The sequence below is a fragment of the Nematolebias whitei genome, chromosome 12 (genome assembly GCF_014905685.2).
Source record: "Nematolebias whitei isolate Nwh7 chromosome 12, NemWhi1, whole genome shotgun sequence".
NCBI lineage: Eukaryota > Metazoa > Chordata > Actinopteri > Cyprinodontiformes > Rivulidae > Nematolebias > Nematolebias whitei.
This window is the reverse complement of record NC_056509.1, coordinates 30165340-30171339: the sequence shown is the minus strand read 5'-3', so window position 1 is coordinate 30171339 and position 6000 is coordinate 30165340. Positions and strand designations below refer to the sequence as shown.

Here is a 6000-nt window from a genome sequence, read left to right as displayed (position 1 = left end):
TATATGATGTCCTCCTCATATGAGGACGGTAGATTTATTTTTGCATTTAATATTTTTCTTTGCATATTGGGGTCAGAAGGTCCCAATAACAAAATGTCAGCTTTCTATGATAAGCAGTTCTCTAAAAAAATAATAATTCATTCCTTTATTTAAACAGGTTAGTCTCATTGAGCCACGAGGACTCGTTTACAGGAGTGACCTGAATTTAAACAAAGAGTGATGACAACAGTGGACAACAACAATAGACAATCATAAGGGATGCATACAAGTTTAAGTTTTTTGTTTGTTTGTTTGTTTGTTTGGGTTTTTTTTTTTTTACAGTTGAAAACAAAATGATAATATAAAGGATAATTAAAAGGAAACATAGCGAACAAACCAGCTAGATTACGAGGCGGTGTAGAAAACTAAAAACAGGAACATGTCTGCATTGGTTCTTGCCAGGAACTTAACAGATGTTTGAAGCCACTTAGAGAGGTCAAGGTCGAGAGCTTAAAATCTTTTTGCAAGATATTCCAGGAAACAAGAGCGGAGTAGGAGAAGGCCCGTTCAGTTCTCACTGAGGGAACACTGCAGGTAATAATGTCCTGAGAGCGCACGCTGTAACTGCACTCACACAGAGACATCTAGGAGGAGATGTATGAAGGCAGCAGACCAAGAAGTGATTTAAAGATGAAAATGTACCAGTGGGAGAGTCTGCGTGAAGTTAATGATGTCCAGTTAACCAGTGAATACAGGGTGCAGTGATGGGTACGATACGCACAGCCACTTTTGAATCTTAGTGCACCATGATAGACAGCATCCAACATCTGCAGGGTGCTTGTAGGAGCGTTCATGTAAATAATGTCACCGTAATCAATCGAGGGAAGGAAAGTTGCAGTTGCAGGGCGTTTCCTAGCATTCAGAGTTAGACAGGATCTGTTTCTGAAAAAGAAACCCATTTTAACTTTCAGTTTCTTTACCAAATTTTCCACGTGAAGCTTAAAAGAGATCTGCCAGTTGACCAAGATAATGAGTTTTTACTTCTCATGTTTTCCCATATTCATAGTCATTTCATTTAGGCAGCACAGCTTTTCCCACATACATTTGAAATCATTTGGTTTTTCAAGCATTTTGGACCTTTACAAGATTTTGTTTAAGTGTACCTCACTGAGAGAATAAACAAAGATTTTGAAAAGCTTGTACAATTTAGAAAGTTTATGTTTTTTTTGTTTTTTTTTTAGATGTTTCTGCACACAGGCAAATTTGAGCAGACTTTATACAAGTAAGTTTGACTCTCTGCCATATTTAAGCGTTTCCGCTGTCCGACTTTTATTTTGAAAAACACAGGAAATGCTCTAGCCGTTACCTTGTAGCTTGTTACCAGTAGCGTAGCTGCTGACGCTGGTTTCCAGTCCGCACCCTCCCGGCTGCTGGAACGATTCCTCCCTCTTCTGGAGCCTGAATGTCAGCCTGGATGTCTTTCCTCACCGTTTACCTACCGCAACAGGTAAACAAATACGCAAAGACTTAGCTTCTCATTTAAAATGAAAAATAAAAAACCGAAAAACAAAAAGCGACGCGAAATGTAACTGAAGCTCGAGACGGTCGAAACAGGTATTTTGATTTTTAGCGGCGCTAAGAGTGGGATGTCCCGCTTTATTAAATCAAACCTGCAGCCTAACAGACGATGCAGGGTATTATTAACAAAGCTGACGTTTAAATTTGCTGCAGTGGAGCTGCCATCCTGTAAATGTATTGTTTTTCTTAAACCCTGACAGCCTCAACATGAACATCAGCCATATTAACAAATGCCTTTTTACACCATGTTCCCTAAATGCCTTAATTAGTTGCACTAACTTAAAATTAGAGATGAATTTATGTTAAGAGCTCCTGGCTCTTTGTTAATATTTATGCTGTCATTATTTTTAAAGAAATGTTTGATCAACATACAGTATTTTATCACTGTTTACAGGGGAAAAACCAGTTTATAAGACATTTATTCTGTTGTCTGGGGTTCTTTAATATTTCAGTTTACCTGTAATGCACTCCTTTTTAGTGGTAATTACTGGGATTCCCTAAAAAAAAAATTTTTTTTAAAAAGCTATGTGAAAGTCTTGATCTAGAGCTATATACGTATTTTGTAGATTCACATTTATAGAACAGGGGACAACACAATCCCTCATGTACACCATAGCAGGTGCATCTGTTCCCTCATGGTTCCCAGCTTGGAAGCAACGTGTTATCAGGTGCTTATATAGTTCAACACCAGTGCCTATTTTTCATTATTGAATGAGACGACTGGAATAAGCTGTTCTTAATGCATGCGTTCATTCTCTGCAGTGTAGCTACAACAGATTGCTCAGTGTGTGTGCATATATAAACATGTGTGCATACTGTTCTGCTTTTCTCAGTGACAACACAAAGAGGAGACTATTTGCTGAAGTAGCAAAGTCCACCTTAAACTGCAGTTTCTGTAACATCTTGTCCCATTCTCGCTATGGCTGTATTATATATCCACCTGACGGGACGAAGCATTGCATAACCTGCACATGTGCATTCACAGTTGCAATGAAAGTGGCGAAGAACTTTGGACTTTTTAAGTGTTGGTTTGCATAAAAGTAGTTGATTTAGCATTATTCTCTGAACTTAAGCCAAACATTTAGTAGGAAAGCGGCATACGGGTAGAACTGCAACGTGTGTTTTAAGCTTCGAGGGGTTAAGCTGACCTACAAATGTCTGAAAACGATATGAATGAACTCTCTAGTTGGTGTCCTCAATTTTAACCTGGAGCACAACAGAGGAAGGTGTGTATGTCTGTGTGTCTTTGTGTATTTCTATCCCTTTGCTTTTGTGAATTTGCACAACATCATAACACGCATCACACACACACACACACAGGCGTCTTTCTTTGCTAGGTTCTGTAGCACTTCCTGGACTGTGTCAACTAGAACAGGGCCCCCCTCTGTGTGTGGGGAGTGTGTGTGTTCGACACACTTACACACACAGGCTGATGCATTGATATGCCTTATCCAACTGGTCTAGCGAGCTACACACACAGGTGTCAATCAGCATGCTGGTGAGAGTCAAAGGGTCTTTTTAGAGTCATTTTCTGCTTGAGGGGAATGGGTCAGCAAAGCAAATCACTGGTCCTTCTGTGACTTACACCAACAAGCAAATCAAAAAGTTTCAGTATTCATCAAAAATACTGTTAAAAGTATGTCAGACTAAAATAAATCAAACTGTTAGCTCGATATTTTTCAATTGAAGGACCAGATATTTATTTTTCTTCCTATCCCTTTTCCCTTTTAAAACAGTTGAGACATTTACAGACGTATAATTAAATTTACAAAGAGTATTTCAGTAAAGATAGCGAGCACAACCATTTTTTTTGTTGTTGTGGCACAGTCGGTGTTGATAAAGAGGGTGTTGTTTGTTCCCTTTGTCGATTCATTGTTGTATCTATCAGGACGTGTCCTGTTTGAACAGTGAAGACTCTCTAATGCAGCCAGTTGGAGAGACTGCGTTGTGTTTAAAACGCTCACACACTTCAAGGTATTCAAGTGTTTGTGTATGAGGGTGGATGTGTGACTGTTAAATACCATCATTCACCATGTTTGCACATGGTAGTTAAAGGAACAAGCAGTACGTACAGTAGCTCAGGGTGCTATTTAAAGCTTTTGTTTGTTTGTATATATATATATATATATATATATATATATATATATATATATCAGAGTCAGAGATTCTTTATTGTCATTTTATTGTCATGTGGTGGAGTGAAATTATGTACACAGGGTCCCAGTTACATCCAACAATAAAATGTAAAAGAAAAACAGTAATAAGATCTAAGATATGAACTAAGAAAAACATCAACTAAATATACACTAAGCACTAATAGCACACACACACACACACACATATATATATATATATATAGCACACTGGTAGCTACACTATATAAAATGGTAAAAAAAAAAAATGCAGAAAGAATTGTGTAGTTACATTAGTACATGTAGCATTATGGGTAGCTACAATATAGCAGGATGTCATTTACTTAAGTTAATATATTTTGTAAAAATTTGTTAGAAAAAAATTCCAATATGTTGCATTCAGACTTGGCTTGACTTAAATTTTAATCAACATTTTAACCAATCCAAAACTAAACTTAAACAAAAAAGCTAAACAAACACAAGCGTGTTCAAACAAAACTCGAACAAATATCTAATTTGCTTTTACTAAATGCTCCTTTAACTTAACATCCATAACTGTCATTTAGCAGCTAACTAAATGAGCATTAATTATGTTAAAATTATTACAATGCTATTTAGAGTGCAAATTAAAAATAAAATATACATTATGTTTTTTGCCTGATCATTTATATCTAGATTTATAAATGGAGAGAAGTAGATTAGCATAACTATCAGTTTAGCCAAACTACTAGCTTTTTTGTATTAAAGGTAAGTAGACAAAACTCCTACTTTTAGCTATAAACTACAGCCAAGTAGTTTAGCATATTTAAGCTGGTTTAGCTGAACTAGTTTAATGTAATAACTAAACTGCTAGCTACTTAGCTTGTACTGTTGTGCCTTGCAAGTGAAGAATCATTCAACCTTTATTTACACAGGTTAGTCTCATTGAGCCACGAGGACTCATTTATAAGATTTTAGACAGATAACATACAAAGTACAGACAACAATAAACAACAATGAATAACAATAAAATGCAATTAAAATAAAATTAGTGCTATAAAACAATAAAATCAAGTTGCCTTATGAAACAAGTTAAAATACTAAAAACAAGAACATATTTGCTTTGATTTTTTTTTTTTTTTTATCAAATGTTTAAAATCCCTTACAGAAATCAAAGTGGACATCTTCAGTTCTTGTCGCAGGGTGTTCCAGGTTACAGGAGCAGAGTAAGAAAAAGCCTTTTTGCCAAGTTTTTTCTGACTCATTTTAATTTTCTGACACCAACACACAAAACTTGAACATTTGTTAGATTTAATGATCCCCTTGTGATATAATGATACACAAACCAAGTTGTTGCTCCAAGTTGAAACCTACCTACAACAACACGTAAGAATAAAGTCAAAATGTGAAATAAATAATCTTTGTAACCTTGTTTGTTTAAAACTTTTTTTTTTCAGCTTACAGAAAGAAGTAGGATTCCTAAATCCACTCTGTCCAAAAGTTTTATTAGCCTATTCAAATTTTAATATTTTAAGTAGCTGAAGAGAATTTAATGTATTTTGGGGGAACTTTAGTAAAACAAAAAAAAAATTGTTGCTTTAACAATTTTAACCTATACAAAGACTGGTTAGTAGATAAAGCCACTCCGTAACAAAATTCTATCCCATACAGTAACCCATGTATCATCCATTTCTAACTACTAAAATTTTATGAAAGCTTTTTCATATATCCTTGCAAGGTAACTAGGATTAAAAAAGGATATGCACTTCATTCAAGACATGCAAAAAGTCAATGTAATGCCACTTTGATTGTTGCTATGTGCTGCTGATTATCCATGCTGCTGATCTTATGCTGCTAATTTATTTCATGTTGCTGTATTCATTCATACTCATCTGCTCACACAGACTCATGTTCGTGCTGCTGCTGTTCGACGTATTGTTTTTGCACTATTAAGTGTTTAACGTATTCTTAGTGTATTTCTTAGTTCACGTCTTAGATCTTATTACTGTTTTTCTTTCACAATTTATAATTTTGTTGGATGTAACTGGGAATCTGTGTACGCAATTTCGTTCCACCACATGTATCAGTTCCACCACATGTACCACATGAGACGCGAATGACAATAAAGAACCTTGACCTTGACAGACTACAACCGAAACAACTGGTTTAAATGAATTCTTTATAGAGAACTTGTTACTAGCAGCCCGTTAATCAAATACACATGCACACCTTTCCTATTTTTGTTATTGAGTTTACAAGTGGTGGGCAGAGCTAACCAAATAGTTAAGTTTGCTAACCCATACTCTGCTAACTAAAGAATTAGCTTCACTAA

At 35.6% G+C, this 6000-nt stretch overlaps 2 protein-coding genes across 2 annotated transcripts in view; one reads left to right on the top strand and one right to left on the bottom strand.

Moving 5' to 3' along the window:
* The window catches only part of LOC119418514 (WD repeat-containing protein 26), a 368230-nt gene that overhangs the window by 157194 nt on the left and 205036 nt on the right, over positions 1 to 6000 (bottom strand). The gene's annotated exons all lie outside the window — the stretch shown is intronic.
* Positions 1368 to 6000, top strand: part of itsn2a (intersectin 2a) — a 59723-nt gene continuing 55090 nt past the window's right edge. Inside the window, exon 1 of the mRNA XM_037685816.1 lies at positions 1368 to 1486. The gene's annotated coding sequence lies outside the window, so the exon portion shown is untranslated. The remainder of the gene's footprint in view (positions 1487 to 6000) is intronic.